The sequence below is a fragment of the Anolis sagrei genome, chromosome 2 (assembly GCF_037176765.1).
Source record: "Anolis sagrei isolate rAnoSag1 chromosome 2, rAnoSag1.mat, whole genome shotgun sequence".
NCBI classification, from domain to species: Eukaryota; Metazoa; Chordata; class Lepidosauria; order Squamata; family Dactyloidae; genus Anolis; species Anolis sagrei.
The window spans coordinates 235,122,525-235,138,368 of NC_090022.1; positions in this window are offsets into that span (position 1 = coordinate 235,122,525).

Here is a 15,844-nt window from a genome sequence, read left to right on the forward strand (position 1 = left end):
AGACACTATAAACTGGGCCGGGCCAGAGTAATGGGTACAAGGATTAAAAGTGCTGATGTGACAGGTGATATGTAAGGATTATAGGGCAAGTGCAGTGTGCGGTGTGCAGCAATCTTAGTTCTAATAAAGTGCTTATGGGACTTGTTATTGGAGATTCCTATTCTGGAAAGGCACATCGGAACAGCCAGGTCTTCAAGTTCTTTCTAAAGACTGCCAATGTAGGGGCCTGTCTAAGATCTTTGGGAAGGGTGTTCCAGAGTTGGGGGGCCACCACAGAAAAGTCCCTGTCTCGCGTCCCCATCAAACGCGCCTACGACGCAGGTGGAATCACGAGCAGGGCCTCTCCAGTAGAACGAAGAGAGCGCGTGGGTTCATAAACGGAGATGCGGTCACGCAGGTAGGATGGTCGCAAACCGTTTAGGGCTTTGTAGGTAAGCACCTGCAGCTTAAATTGGGCTCAGAAAATAAACGGCTGACCTCTCTCTGTAAGGAGCCCCAGTTAACATCCTGGCTGCTGCCCGTTGGACCAGTTGGAATTTCTGAGCCATTTTCAAGGGCAGCCCCACGTAGAGCGCATTACAGTAGTCCAATCTAGAGGTGACCAAGGCATGGACCACCCCGGCCAGATCAGCCTTCGCGAGGTACGGTCGCAGCTGGCACACGAATCTCAATTGTGCAAAAGCCCTCCAGGACACCGCCGACGCCTGAGCCTCAAGCGTAAGCGATGAATCCAAGAGGACTCCCAAACTGCGGACCTGTGGCTTCAGGGGGAGTGTAACCCCGTCCAACACAGGTTGCCACCCTATACCCCGGTCAGGTTTACAATCGACCAGGAGGACCTCTGACTTGTCGGGATTGATCTTCAGCTTGTTCCTCCTCATCCAGATAGACCTATCTCTTCTGGTAGGCTAACCACAAATTGTATTATACGTTTTAAATATTTTAATTGCTTATTATTATTAGAGTTATTAGAGAAATGTGGCCCAATTGTTGTATTTGCATGTTAAAAAATTTCATTTGGTATTTCTGAGTTGTTTTATAAATACACCTTGATATTGTCTTTTTGATAATAATAATAATAATAAGTTGGTAAGGTTTATTGATTAGTCCACTGACCATATCAACAGTAAAAGACAAAAACAAGAAAATACACAAATAGATACTAATCACTGCCCTAAAACTCCTGTAATAGTGAACATACATTAAAAAGCAATTAAAACTTGATTAATTTAAAAGTTAAAGATAATTAAAATATCATAATTAAACTGCCAAGGTAAAACTTCATACCACAGAAGTTAAGAATGAAGGTTAAAACAAAGGTTAAAATAGACCAGTTACTACACAATCCCCGTCCAATTCAGATAGAATCATAGAAAAATAGAGTTGGAAGAGACCTCATGGGCCATCCAGTCCAACCCCCTGCCAAGAAACAGGAAAATTGCATTCAAAGCACCCCCGACAGATGGCCATCAAGATATTCAAGATATCTGCATCACCCCTACAGTTTACCCCAATTGCCTTCAAATATGCAGTTCTCTGCTGTGTTGCTTTATGTAGGAAAAGGGCCATTTGGTGTGTTATCTTAGCATTCTGGCCAGCCATTAAAAAAAGGTGGTTTTGATATGGGGATCCCAGTGGGTCTTCTGTGTAATGAATGGTCCGAGGTATTGATTTCTCTCTTTCTTGTACAAAATACAACTAAACAGTACATGTGTAATATCCTCTACCTCTGTCGCCCCACAGATACAGAAACATTCGTTATATGGAACATGGTTAAACCTTCCATGTTTAACCATTGTATCTGTCTGTTCAAATCTGGTTCTAGTGAATTATTATTATTATTATAATTTTGGGGAGGGAAGTAATTTAACACTGAAGTCTACGCCCTCAAACAAATCTGAAAATCCATGGTAGAAACATGCAATAGAAATGCAGAAAAGAGAGTTGGCATTTACCAGATATAAAGGAGTGATCACTAGAAGACTGGAAATAGGTTGAAAGCTACTGTTCCTGAAAATGAAACTCCTGTAGCTCCTGAGTGCAAAAGGTCCCTTGCTCAAGCTTCCAGAACCAGTTACTCCAATTAAAATGCTAGCAAGGCTGTTTGGCAAAGTCTATGATCAAGTAATTGCTAATAGCTTCAATTAATGGTTTCATCAAAATGAAGCATAGGCTTGTCAGTAAGCAACGTACTGACCAAAGTAGTATTCAGTGACAAGATAATTCAATCAACAAAGAAAGCCACAGCAAGGGCAGTTGGCAAGTGAAGTCCTGTGGGGTTGAACTTCCCGAAGAAATAGAATCAACTATGTACAGCTAGGATGGATAATAATTTCAAGATAACTAGTTTCTTTGGCCAAATCCAACCAAAGCATGGTTTTCATCTAATGCTATTGTACCTGTGGGATGGGGAAACTTTTGCCAGCTGTTAATGAACAACCTGGAGGCATGCAGCTGCTTGGTAGGTGTATTGACACTTTCTGTCTGCTGAGTGGTTATAAAGCCTATTCTGTTTGTTTGCTTTCTTGCTTGTTTGATTTCTAGCCCACTTCCCCCTCTAAATGGGAGAAAGAAAAAATACAAAATTTTACAATATTAAAACACCTAATTAAAACACAATTGTCCTGCTGGTTTATCATTTGACTCTGAGGCCTTTGTATCAAGGCAACAACAAAGGCATGCAATTGCCATCTTTTGAACATCCATAGAATCCACAGGGTTTTGACAGTTGAGACTTCCCATCTGCTTGTCCAGGCCTTAGTTATTGTCATGCTTGGATTATTATAATAGTCTATTGGCAGTTTTGCTTTTGCTCTGGCTTTCTATAGTAATAATAATAATGATAACAACAACAACAACAACTTTATTTATATCCTGCCCTATCTTCCCAAGGGGACTCGGGGTGGTTAACAACAAATATCGGCAAACATTCAATGCCGTAAACACTAGACCAGGACAAGCCACCCAGACTCAAAACATACCCACATCTACATCAAAAGTAATAACGCATTATCAAAAATTAAACAATAACATGACAAATATACAATTTCACAACATCCTCACTGGTATACGGAGAAGAAGAGGATTCATTGATTGTGTCCAGCCAATAGACTGCTTCCTGGAATTTTTTTATACTCTGGCTTGTTAGCTGGGTAGGTTTTAGTGATATTCCAGGTTACTACAGTGAATTTTAATATCATTTAAAATATGCAATACCAGAAAACCACACAGTTATGAAATGCTATTAGAAATCAGAACCTCAAAAGCGTGGCTACCAAATAAGATGTGGTGGTGGTGGTGGTGGTGGTGGTGATGATGATGATGATGATGATGATGATGATGATGATGAATACAACATTGGGAAGAATCTAAACAGAACAAAATAAATTTTTTAATTTTTTTTTTAAAATTGCAGGCAGCAGCCAGAGTGACCAGTCATTTCCGCTCCATGGTAATGATGCATGATAATCTATGCCTCCTCCTCTCCATACGTTTTAATCTAGAACCCAAACAACTACTATCCGGTCAGCCTCATGTCAATACCAGGCAAGATTCTGGAAAAGATTGTTAAGGAAGTGGTCTGCAAACACTTAGAAACAAATGCAGTCATTGCTAATAGTCAACATGGATTTATCAAAAACAAGTCATGCCAGACTAATCTGATCTCTTTTTTCGATAGAGTTACAAGCTGGATAGATGCAGGGAATGCTGTGGATGTAGCGTACCTGGATTTCAGTAAGGCCTTCGACAAGGTCCCCCATGACCTTCTGGCAAGGAAACTAGTCCAATGTGGGCTAGGCAAAACTACAGTGAGGTGGATCTGTAATTGGTTAAATGGACGAACCCAGAGGGTGCTCACCAATGCTTCCTCTTCATCCTGGAAAGAAGTGATGAGCGGAGTGCCGCAGGGTTCCGTCCTGGGCCCGGTCCGGTTCAACATCTTTATTAATGACTTAGATGAAGGGTTAGAAGGCAGGATCATCAAGTTTGCAGACGACACCAAATTGGGAGGGATAGCCAATACTCCAGAGGACAGGAGCAGGATTCAAAATGATTTTGACAGATTAGAGAGATGGGCCAAAATTAACAAAATGAAGTTCAACAGTGACAAATGCAAGATACTCCACTTTGGCAGGAAAAACGAAATGCAAAGATACAGAATGGGGGATGCCTGGCTCGAGAGCAGTACGTGTGAAAAAGATCTTGGAGTCCTCATGGACAACAAGTTAAACATGAGCCAACAATGTGATGTGGCGGCAAAAAAAGCCAATGGGATTTTGGCTTGCATCAATAGGAGCATAGTGTCTAGATCTGGGGAAGTAATGCTACCCCTCTATTCTGCTTTGGTTAGACCACACCTGGAATATTGTGTCCAATTCTGGGCACCACAATTCAAGAGAGATATTGACAAGCTGGAATGTGTCCAGAGGAGAGCAACTAAAATGATAAAAGGTCTGGAGAAGAAGCCCTATGAGGAGCGGCTTAAGGAGCTGGGCATGTTTAGCCTAAAGAAAAGAAGGCTGAGAGGGGATATGATAGCCATGTATAAATATGTGAGAGGAAGCCACAGGGAGGAGGGAGCAAGCTTGTTTTCTGCTTCCCTGGAGACTAGGACGCGGAACAATAGCTTCAAGCTACAAGAGAGGAGATTCCATCTGAACATGAGGAAGAACTTCCTGACTGTGAGAGCCGTTCAGCAGTGGAACTCTCTGCCCCGGAGTGTGGTGGTGGCTCCTTCTTTGGAGGCTTTTAAACAGAGGCTGGATGGCCATCTGTCGGGGGTGATTTGAATGCGATGTTCCTGCTTCTTGGCGGGGGGTTGGACTGGATGGCCCATGAGGTCTCTTCCAACTCTTTGATTCTATGATTCTAGAACAATGCTGTCCCATTGTTTTAAATCTTCTTAAACATTTAAATGTTTCTTCTTGTAGATGCCTTCATTGGCTACCGGTTCAGGCTAGAACTTACTTCATGCTTTTGGTTCTGGTATTTAAGGCTCTGTGCTCTAGCATCCTCCAGTACCTGGCAGTTTGGCAAGCATGGTATGCAGTATCTAGGAATTTAATATCACAGGTAAGGGATTATTGTCTGTTCCACCAATACACACATCTCTGTCAAGACCAGGAGACTTTCAAGACCTTGCTCCATGTATGTGAAATAGTCTTCCTTTGGATCTCTGACTAGAGGAGGATCTCACCTATTTTCGGAAGAGATTGAAGACTTTCCCCTTTGATTTGCCAGATTAAGCTGCTGAATTGCACCCATGGTTACTATGATGAGCAGTGACCAGAGGGTCTTACAGATTTCATTTTATGTATATTTATAGTGTTACATTCTTAGCCCTGATTGCATATGTTGGTGTTTTGTCTTTTAGTGACAAAAAGGCATTATAAATCACCATCATTAATTTTTACTTCGAAGAATAACGAGGAGTGGTTCAACCTGGCCTTTCTTGGAAGGGAGTTCAAAGCTTAGGAATACCTGTTGAGATGTCTTATTTTAGCATCTTTTGTGGGGCATTATCTTTAGCAGTAGATAATTAGATTTACACTGCTGAACCCTTGGCACACATGTGACCTGAAATGCATTACCTGCTGGATATATTTAAATTTTCTGTGTTTCTCTGGCTATTCTAGTCTTCTCTACATGCTTAAGCCAAAAGTGCCAGATATCAACTACCCCACAAAAGAAAAGCATTATCTATTTCATGATCCCATTCAAAAAGAAAGTTATTCCCATAGTTTTTTGCCCATGAGGGAATAAAGACTTCTATGTAGCATTCCCCCTGTGTGTGTAATGTATGAACTATTCTTGATAATAATTCTGTATAGAAATGTATGTAGCTTTTCTGAGCAATCCCTTCCCATAATCACATTTCTTCCACAAGAAACACATTTTCTGCACAGAATATAATATATTTTGTGTATATACATACATACATACATACATACATACATACATACATACATACATACACACCCTTTTATGTGCAATTGTTTGTTTTGCACAGAAAAACTGAATGCATGCAATTCTGTGTAGAATGCCTCGCAATACACCAGAGGAAAAAATGTCGAAATCTTGCTGAGGTTTATTATTCTTTAGATTTAGGAAACCCTTTTCTGTTCAAGGAAATATAGTTTTGCACAGTATTTGTTTATTGAGGGGAAAATGTCCAATTGCATGTTTTTCTTTCGGATTTTTTTTAAAAAATTCTCCAAGGATGTTGTTATTCATTCGTTCAGTCATTTCCGACTCTTTGTGACCTCATGGACCAGCCCACGCCAGAGCTCTCTGTCAGCCATCACCTCCCCCAGCTCCTTCAGAGTCAGGCCAGTCACTTCAAGGATGCCATCCATTCATCTTGCCCTTGGTCACCCCCTCTTTGTTTTTTCCTTCCATTTTTCCAGCATCATTGTCTTCTCTAAGCTTTCCTGTCTCCTCATGATGTGGCCAAAGTACTTCAACTTTGTCTTTAATATCCTTCCCTCTAATATCATTCCCTCTAATGAGCAGCCAGGGTTTATTTCATGAAGTATGGACTGGTTGGATCTTCTCGCAGTCCAAGGCACTCTCAGAACTTTCCTCCAGCACCACAATTCAAAAGCATCTATCTTCCTTCCCTCAGCCTTCCCTATGATCCAGCTCTCACATCCGTAGGTGACTATGGGGAATACCATTGCTTTAACTATGCGGATCTTCGTTGCCAGTGTGATGTCTCTACTCTTCATTATTTTATCGGGATTGGGCATTGCTCTCCTCCCAAGAAGTAAGAGTCTCCTGATTTCCTGGCGCAGGCTGCATCTGCAGTAATCTTTGCATCTAGAAATACAAAGTCTGTCACAGCCTCCATGTTTTCTCCCTCTATTTCCCAGTTGTCAATCATTCTTGTTGCCATAATCTTTGTTTTTTTATGTTTAACTGCAACCCAGCTCTTGCGCTTTTTTTAATCTTGTGACTCTCATTCTGGCATGAAATGAACATATTATAATCTGCATCAATTTGTTGTTGTTGTTGTTGTTGTTGTTGTTGTTGTTGTTGTTTTTAAAAAAAATACAGAACCTTGAACCAACAGGATATATCATAAGTGTTCATTGTTCATTGCTTCTTTTAGGCCATCTGGATCACAAATATATAGGTGCAATTACAAATGAATAAAGTATTTGTTGTGAATATCTGGGTAATGAAAATATGATTCAGCTGAATCACCTTTGTGTTAAATGCCCTGTGGTGAGTTTTTCTGAAACTGATTTAAAAAGAAAATAACAGAATAGTTTCAACAGTATACATTCTGAAAATAATTACAATTGTGCAGGTAAAACATTTAAAGTATAGTAACCACCATGCACAAAAATGTGCTTGCACATGAAAATTATTTCAATTTATTTTGTCAGATAATGCTGCAAAATTATTAAGGTTAAAAAGTTTATTTTCCAGATTCAAATTGTTTCTCTGTACCCATGAATTATGTTAACCTCATAAACAGTGAGCCCTGGGATTTGAATCTATGATTTCTTGTTGATACCGAAATCTGTGAATGCTCAAGTCCCATAATATACAATGGTGTAGTAAAATTATATCCCTTTTATAAAATGTCAGAATCAAAGTTTGCTTTTTGAAATATGTGTGTGTGTGTGTGTGTGTGTGTATTCAAACTAGAGGTGGCTTCATAGAAGTCATGGCTACATAGGACCGACTATTTTCCAAGCATTAAAAATGTGGTCCGTCCATGATTTGTAAAACATTATAAACATGCAGATAAGTCTAGTAAAACAAAGCCAAGTTGGAAAAGTTACCATTTTGGATTGCAAGGACCAAATTTCTCCACCAACAGGACCAGTTAAAGTTATGAAAGCTATGAAAGATAGGCTTCATGGGGTGTTGTCCAGAAACTTTCCATGAGTAGCAAGCAGCAGTAAACAAGAAGACCTTGTCTCAAGTGACATTTGAGAACTGCAGCCTTTGCCTTAGAGACATGCCTGGGGTCTCCCCATGATGCAAAGCAACGGCGGAATAAACCCAGTGATCCCTTCCTTCCTCTTCTTTCCACAATGTCCTGAATTCACCTTCTAGAACTATGAGTCAATTTATTAGGATGCTGAAAGTACTGGCAAAGGTTGTGGACGTTGTTAACACACTGAGTCTTAACTGGGTTCAGAGGGTTGAACCTGGCATAGAGTGGAGAACAGGGACACCCTATCCCCTGCAAATAAGCCTTAAAATAAACAGAAATAGAGGCAGGGTTCCAAAATTATTTTTGAAATGCTGTTTCATAACTACTGTGCTACCAAGTGAGGTTACCAATGCGAGGTTACAAACAGTCAGCCTGCCCACATGCATACATCTTACATAATGAAACAGTTAGCCAAAATGGGATAGATAGATGGACAGACAGATAGATGGACATAGATAGATAGATAGATAGATAGATAGATAGATAGATAGATATTCTTTCCTAAATGTGGTTACACTGGGTAAGTCTCTAAACTTGTCTTGCTGCGTAAAAATGAAATACTACATTCCAGCTTCTGTGGAGATAGGAATGTCTTCAATTCAGGCTATCCACATTACAGAATTATAACAGACACCATATGAAATGCCTTGGCTTAATGCTATAGAATTCTTTTTGTAGTTTTGTGAGATATTTAACCTTCTCTGTGAGAGAACTCTGGTGCCACAACAAACTGCAAATTCCAAAATTCTATAGACTGGAGCTATGGCAGTTAGTGGTGTCAAGTTGCAATCATTCTGCAGTATATATGGACTCCAAATTAAGATTTAAACCTCATAAAGGGAAACCTATAGAAAAAGTTCTGTAAGACTTTTTCAGAGTTTTTTTCTTATTCTCCCTCTTTCCTACCAATTGCCTGCCTTTTTCTTGAAGTCTCAATAATAATAAAAACTTTATTTTTATATCACACCACTGTTTCCCCAAAGGGACTCGAGGCGCCTTACATGGGGACTAAGCCCAATATAATACAAGAATTACAAGGTAAAACAGAAATCGAAACATATGACAATAATATATATATTTAAAACCATTAAAACCAGAAAAATAAAAACATCATAAAAATATAAACAACCAGTACTTGGAAAAAGTGGGCATATTCCAATTTATGAGGAAAGGGCAAGGGCTGTGCAAAACGCAGACTATAGGGCCAGGACTGGGAGTAAAGTGCTGAAAAATACCAAAACAATATGTTAGGGCTGGGTGGACCTGACTGGGAGCTAACCATCTTCTTGACCTGTTCAGTACAGGCAGGCAAACTGTCAACCCAGCAATGCTGAACCAAGGATAAACTGATTTTGAGAATTTCTCCCACAATCTGTGGCACCAGCAAAACAGGCAAACAGGATGCAAACAACACTCATTCTTCTGTAAGGCAGGATAGGAACTCTGCCCCAGGTTTCCAGTTTTGTAAGGTCAACATCTGCTGGAATGTGCTGCAAAGACTCTTTAATGAGACTACATGCTACGTCAGCGTGCAAGATGAGACTTGGTGAATGATAAGAATCCAGAAAAGGCACTCTGCAGTTCTTTGAAACCTAAGTCATCTCCTGAGGCTATCTTTGACATATAACTTTAGATAGAAATGCTAAAGAAATCCAGTGAAAATGTTTCCCTAATGCTTTTCTACCAGTCAAGTCATGCTTCTGCATCCTTCATCAATCCCTCCTTCAATACTTGGCAAACAAGCCAAATGTTATCTCACTTAAATTATTATGTCAAGCTCCCAAAAGAGATTGGTGATTATGCATAGATGTTTCACCCTTTGGGCATCATGTGTCATACAACTAGCAGCTGACCTGCATTAAATTTTGGATTTTTTAAGAAGTCATTCAGCACAGTAGTAAAAGAACAACCAGACCAAAGTCTCTCCATCAACACTTCAAGAATCAAACATAAGCACTACATAAAACCCAAGCTCAAAAAGCAATGAGTTGTCAGTAACATACATAGATAATATATCAAGGTCCTTTTTTGTAATTAGGGCACTCCAAATGTTGCAAAAATAATGAAACAAGTAGGAATGAAATTATTGTTAACATTGAAATAAGTGATTTAAGTAGTGCCCCTGTTATTTCTGAAAGATGTTACCTTTAAGGAGTGTCTTAAGAGACCTTTTTTTTTTGCTAGTGTAGAAATCCCATGTTTAATTCCCCAGTGAAAATAAAAAAGTAACAATAATGTAATGAGCAATGCAATGTGTTACTTTTTAAAAGCTGAAATATGTTTTTAAATACTGTAAGAAATAATAATAATAATAATAATAATAATAATAACAACAACAACAACAACAACAACAACAACTTTATTCTTGTATACCTCCACTATCTCCCTGAAGGGACTCAGGGCGGCTTACACATGGCACAAGGTGCCTAAAATCAGCACATAAAATAAAACACAATATAAAATACAGTTAAACATATAGGCATATAAAACAACAACTTAAGACTCCACTAAAACAGTGCTTACAACCAATGACAGTAAGATACTGTAGATCATCATCATCATCATCATCATCATTTAATTACTTATTAATCGCCCTCCATCCGAGAATGCTCCAGGCGGTTTACAGCTAAATTGTAAAAGATAAAATACATACATACAAAAATTAAAAATTAACAGAGATTGAATGCTCTAGTAAAAAGCCAGGTCTTAAGTGCTTGAGTAAAAGGCCCTAAGTCACGTATGGCTCTCATGTAGGGTGGCAAGGAATTCCATAAGGCAGGGGCAGAAATAGAAAAAGCCCTGTGTCTGGTCCTTTCCAAGTGCACTTCTCTAGGACCCGGTATATAGAGTAAGTCGCATTGGGCTGGTTGTTGCGACCTCCGATGATGGGAGAAGGAGAGACAGTTACTAAGGTACAATGGACCCTGGCCATAAAGAATTTTAAAGGTCAGAACTAACATCTTATACAGGCCACGGTACTCTGTTGGAAGCCAATGTAAGTGTTGCAGCACTGGTGCTATATGGCATTTCATGGGCGTTCTTGTGAGTAACCTGGCTGCCGCGTTCTGGACGATACGAAGCTTTCGGGTCATAGACATCAGAAGGCCAACATACTGGGTGTTGCAATAGTCCAGCCTAGACGTGACCGTGGCATGGATGACTGTTGCCAGAGCCTCGTCAGATAGGTAGGGTGCCAGTTGCCTCGCTTGTCATAGATGGAAAAAGTCATGTTTGCTGGCAGAAGTGACCTGAGCTTCCGTTGTCAGCTGCGAATCCAGGACGACACCTAAGCTCTTAACAGTGGTCGATGGAGATAGGGCAGCACCATCGAAGGTGGGCAACGGAGGAGTCAGACCTGCCGGGTGGCCATGCCAGAGAATCTCAGTCTTTGCCAGGTTCACTTTCAGTCTGCTAGCACATAGCCAGTTCGACAGAGCTTCCAGACATAAGGTGAAATTGTCTGGAATTGATGTTGCTCCAGGCACAGAAGGAGTTGGGTATCGTCTGCATATTGGTAGCAGTCCAGGCCGAAACTCCGAGCCAAACTAGCCAGGGGTCTAACGTAGATGTTGAAGAGGAGAGGAGAGAGAATTGCACCTCAGGGGAACCCACATAGGAGGGGGGATCTACCGGAGACTTGATCCATGTACTCCACGTGTTGGCTCAAATTCTGGAGAAATGAGTTGAACCAATTAAGGGCCTGACCACGAACTCCGGACATGGCAAGACGGTGAATCATTAGATGATAGTCGACAGTGTCAAATGCTGTGGTAAGGTCGAGAAGTACCAGTAACACGGATCCACCGTTGTCAGACTGGCGATGGAGTTCATCCATAATGGCAACCAGGACTGTCTCCGTCCCATGACCCGGGCAAAAACCTGACTGGAAAGGGTCCAGGCCAGCTGTGTCATCCAGGAATTGCTGCAATTGTCCCAGTACAGCCCGCTCTATCACCTTGCCTAAGAATGGCATATTAGAAACAGGACGGTAATTGGCAAGGGTCATAGGATCCAAGCTAGGTTTCTTTAACAAGGGATGAACCCTTGCCTCTTTTAGGTTGTCCGGAAAAAAACCCTGTTCAAGAGAGCCATTGATTATACTGCACAACGGGTTGAGTAGACCTTCCAAGCAGCTCTTGATCAGCCAAGAGGGGCACGGATCAAGAGAACAGGTGGTTGGTTTTGCAGTAGCCAGAATTCTGGCAACATCTTCCGTGTGAAGCAGTGTAAATTGATCGAAGATAGGCCCGCTAAGTGGCCACAAGGTCTCCAGCTCACTCAATGTGTCGACTGTGGGAGGGAGTTCCTGCCAAAGCATGGTAATTTTGTTAGTGAAAAATTCCTGGAATGCCAAAGCTGTAATAGGCATGGTTGTTGGGTTCTGGACTAAAGGGGCCGAACTAATCAAGGCACGAAAGATTTTGAATTACTGTGCTGGGCGCGATCTAGCAGAGGCTATTAAGGAAGAATTATATGATTTTTTAGCGTCCTTGACGGCTGACTCATAGGACTTGCGAAAAGCCTTAAAAGTAGACATTGACACTTTGTCAGGTTTCCGTCTCCACCGATGTTCCAGCTGCTTTCGTGCTTGCTTCATCATCCGTAGCTCGTTAGTGTACCAAGGGGAGCGATTCCGGCGAGGGCGGAAGTGGCATCTGGGAGCAATCTCATCCAAGGCAGCCAACAGACTGGTGTTCCAGTTGTTGACTTGCTCATTGAGAGTGACGCACACGGTTCCAAGGCCCTGGCAGGTTCCATGAGTCTTCTAGAGTGGCCAGGCTGTACACAATAGGACAAGGGAATGGGATAAGTGCAGGGCTGTAACCATGGGATGAGTACATGGGATTAAGAGCAAGGCTGCATAACTATAACATGACTAGGTGTTCTCAAAAGCTTGTTTGAACAGCCAGTTCTTCAGGTCCCTGCAGAAGGAGGACAGTGGGGGCCTGCCTAATCTCCCTGGGGAGGGCATTTCAAAGCCGGGAGGTTACCACTGAGAAGGTCCTCTCCCTTGTCCCCACCAACCAAACTTGTGACGGTAGCAGGACCAAGATCTTAGAGCCTGAGCCAATTCATAGGGAGCAATTCAGTCACAAAAATAGGCAGGACCCGAACCATTTAGGGATTTATAGGTAATAACCTGCACTTTGAATTGAGACTAGAAACTTATCAGCATAATAAAAGAGATTAATTAATTTTTTTACAGTGAGACCTCCACTTTTGTGGGTTTGAGGTTTGTGGGTTTGAGGTTTGTGAATTTGATTACTCATTGGTTTGATTAAAACATTCTCTCTAAGAATCTTTAGGTCCTTCTGTGCAGTTTTATGGCAACTTCCAGTAGAAGTTGACCACAGAATTGTGCTGGAAAACCTAAAAATTCCTAGAGAGATGTTATCTCAGGTAAAAACAAAAGAAAGGGAATTTCCTAGTGCCCCTAAACTAGCCTGCTGTGCTGAGGTCTAGTGAAGAATGCTATCCAATCATTGCTGTTGAAGTTAGATTCAACGGCCATCACTGTTAGCTTCTGTGGTTGGAAGAGAAGAGTGGCATGTAGTTCTTGGTTTAGGCTGAATATTTTGGATTGGCCGTGGCAAAGAAAATATTTTGGCCTGGCCCTGGCAACCAGAGCAGTGGATGGCCTGCCAAGGAATTGAATTCCAATATAAACCTCGTGTATTTTCCCCAAAGTATTTCCAGACTGCATCCCCCATAATCCATCCTCATTGGCTATGCTAACCCAGTGCTGGTGTACAGAGAAGAAGGGGAGTTCATAAGACATACGAGAAAGCACCTGGTTTTCCTTAAGCACCTGGTTTTCCATGAGTATTTATGCTAGATATGTTTATATGAGTTTCCAAACTGTGAAAGAAAGTGGCTGACAAGGCTAACTTTGTGCACCCCGTCAACTTAGGCTATTTAGGGTCAACTAGAAGAGCCTGTCTGGTCTTATGGATAAATTTCAAATAGCTGATCTGTTTCCTTCTAGTGTGTTCACTATATTCGTTCATTTGAATAGACGGACACATGATGACAGCCAGGAGAGGGAATGGCTGCAATTTGAGATGGACTAGTAGTGACATTACGTGACACAGGTCCACCTGACATTTCTTTTCCATTGGATGTTGAACTTCTTGACCAAGCCTCTAAAAAAAAAGGTTAAGTATATCTAAGGATCAAATGTATGACTATGTTTATGACTGTCATATGATTAGTTCAACAGTGAACTGGTAATATGTTAAAAAAACTTTTGGAGGAACTTGTATAACAAATACTACTGGGATGGATAAGGCATATATTAGAGAGGGAGAGAGTCTAGTTTTATGACTGAACTGGACTTGTAAGGAAGAAAGCTATGCCAAGGTTGAACAACTGAACTGATATTTTTATCCATTTTACAAATGTGCATGCATATGCAAACTCCATCTCACTGACAGAGACACTAGTACTTGTTTACTGAAGCAAAGATGATGTGCAACTGCATTTGCCTGGAGTGAAACAAATGAGGTTTCGGCTAATCTTGATGGAAGCTCTGTATTTGCAATAAATGAAAAAGGTTGCTGTAGCTCAGACCTGTCCAGACATGACATTTTTGACCTAGCTGTCCAGAGTTAGAAACATACGCAACCCCTACTTACGACTATTCTATCCTCTTTTCCTGCCCTCAGAAACAGAAATACATCGTTTCGGTGGACTGTTATTTCCAGGGAATATAAAGTACATGTATTTCTTTTCAACCGAATTGCTTATTTTGGTAGGCTATTACCATCACCTTTTCCAGATTATGTCCTCATTTTCATTGGAAGTGCATAATTTTGAAAGTTTTTCATAGATTGCAAACTTGCATGCAGCCATTTGGAGCCAACAAACATATCTTCTTCCTCAAAAGCCCTTTGAGCTTTTGTTCGCAGTTTGAAGGCTGCTTACTGACAAGTGATTTGTTTCCATTAAAACATGCCTCATTCCAGCCATCCGTGACCATCTTGTACTTAGGGCTTTACAACCAGCACGTCTCAACATTCTTAAAATCCCAGAGAGGATCTGAAAATAGAATAAGAAATGAGCATTTAAATTTAAAAGCAACAGCCCTTAAATAGAGCTGCCACATTTTTAGAAAGATAGTGTATTTGTCGTCATTTTCGTCTTCCTTCTTCCCCACCCCCACGAGTAGTAAGTCACATTTTCTAGACTGCAGTGCAAAGCCACGGAGATTTGCATTCTGTCTTCTATTTATAGGAGTCTCTTTTAAAGAGAAACAGGTGTCAGGTTGAATGAGACCGAGACAAAGACAGGCTTACACGTTCTTTATGGGAAGAAAAAGTAAAAGGGTGGTTTGATTAACTGAAATATTGACAGGCCACTTGCTGAAATCTGAAAACTCTGTGGCAGGGAAGGATACCAGGTGGCTTGACCTGGAAAATATACTCCACCATAATCCAGGATGGCCCCATCCCTACTGGCCTCCCGCAAACAGGTCAAGACCTTCCTCTGCCAGCAGGCATTTGGGGAAGGATAGGGGCACACTGCTGGGAAGGATGTGGGTGGGATATCTGCGGGGATTGTGTGTTTTAATATGTATTTTAAATTGTATTTTTTAATATTTTAACTGTAAATATAGTACAACACACACAGTACTATTTCATTGTATTTTTAAAAATGTATTCACTTTGTTATAAATTGATCAAAGTGTGTGGTTGTTAGCTGCCTTGAGTCCCCTCGGGGAGAAAGATGGGGTATAAAGTAAGTAAGTAAATAAATAAATACATAATAATAATAATAATAATAATAATATAACAAGCCATTAGAACAAATGCCATCAAAGCCAAAATTGAAAAATCCCAAGTGTAGACTCTGCAAGGAAGCAGATGAAACAATAGATCACATCTTCAGCTGCTG